Below are 1,772 nucleotides of genomic sequence, written 5' to 3'. Positions count from 1 at the left end.
ACATACATACATGAATGTCTTCAAATATTTGTAGAGAAAATTCTGTTATACACAAGAAACACTGCACGATTATAAGATGTGAAACATATAAATACATATACATATGCATATTTGTATGTATATTAATACAAACATACAGCCAAAAGGAAAGGTCTGTGTTTAAATGCGAGCACTGAATGAACAAATGAAAATCAAATGAATTGGAATGGCGAAAATTTTAATTTATACAAAAAGCAACGTAACAGGGAACCGAAATAACGGTAATGGCATACACATACATAACACACACACACTTTCAGTATTGAGAAAAGGTGGGCAAGCAGCCTTGGAATGCTTTTATCGATATGCACACGCACACACACATACACATGCATACCTACATATATAGCAAGCGAATGGTGAAATTCGTGATTGGATTGGTTTGCTTTGTCAGTCTGCATTTTATGTATGTATGTATGTGCTATGTTTGCGTATTTGTAGCTAAGTACGTGGATTTACACTTATTTAGTCACACAAAAGGCTCCAATGAGTTGTGTATTTTTTATATTTTTTTTATTCATCAAGCCAAAAGCATTTCAATTTAGCTGTACAATTCGCCAAAAATAAAACGTAAAAGATTCAAATCAAGAGAAAAAATGAGATTTTTTAATCACTGAATGTAGCCGAATTTTTTGGTGATTTCTTTTGTTTGCTGACAAATATTTTCGCACTTGTCATCAAACTTGGCATTTGAAATTTTGAAAGGGTTTTTATTTCGGCGCTTACAAATTGAATGCCAAGCAGTGAACTTTAAGTGCAAAAAAAAAAAGAAAAAACTAAATGAAGGAGCTTAGCCTTGTAGGAAGGATTGAATAAATTTTTTTATATAGAATAAATAATAAGAGCACCAAAAATAAGTTATGAAGGATTTCGCGATGATTAATCACGCAATATTTCAGTGTTTAAGCAGGTGGTTGGCGCGAGCGTAGTCAAGATCGTTGCTTTCGCATTCGAAGCCCACTGTGAATATGAGGCACTGAATAATAGAACAAATTTTTTCCAATAGCGCTCGTCCATTAGCAGGAAATGGCCACCTTCGAGTGCATTTTTGCCTTGAAAAAGCTTCTCATAAAAACCAACTGCCGTTCGGAGGCGGCATACGAGTATAAGTATAAGCAGCTTGAGGCAAATTTTAATTGTAAGGACAATTAACGAATAATAAATGATATGGTACTAGGTATGCCAATATTAGTGGAAAATTTCGATCGCGTGATTTCGGAATATTTTTAGAGTAATCCCGGTATTTCCGGTACCCGAAAAACACCGTCAAATCCCGGTGTCCCAGGATTAATATAAGACAGTCATGGAATTGTGATCTCAATTTAGTACCCATTTTGTAATATTTAATTTGATTTACATTTTTTTCTTTTGTTTTAACGTTTCATATAGATGGCAACCCTATTTAGAAATATTTCTAAACCACGATTTTAGCGTCTGCAAGAGCGTAGAATGATTTTGTCGATTTTTTTTACCAATAATCGGTCGGTGGTGTTGGCGTAGAGTGAATATCTACAACGGCTTCCTAATTATGTCCCGCCAACTGGGTAAACATTACGGCGCTTAGTTGCTCAACTGGCACCACACGAGAACTTGCAATGTGTCACCACCATCGTATTGCTTTTTCGGTCGAGCAAATCGCGGCTGTGGCTGCCCATCTCGCTGAGAACGAGGAAACATCAACCAGATGACGGACCGCGCAATTTGGCCTCATCAGACGGAACTTCCAGTGAATT

Source organism: Anastrepha obliqua, chromosome 4, assembly GCF_027943255.1.
Source record: "Anastrepha obliqua isolate idAnaObli1 chromosome 4, idAnaObli1_1.0, whole genome shotgun sequence".
NCBI classification, from domain to species: domain Eukaryota; kingdom Metazoa; phylum Arthropoda; class Insecta; order Diptera; family Tephritidae; genus Anastrepha; species Anastrepha obliqua.
The sequence above is the reverse complement of the archived record's forward strand: the minus strand, read 5'-3'. Positions refer to the sequence as shown.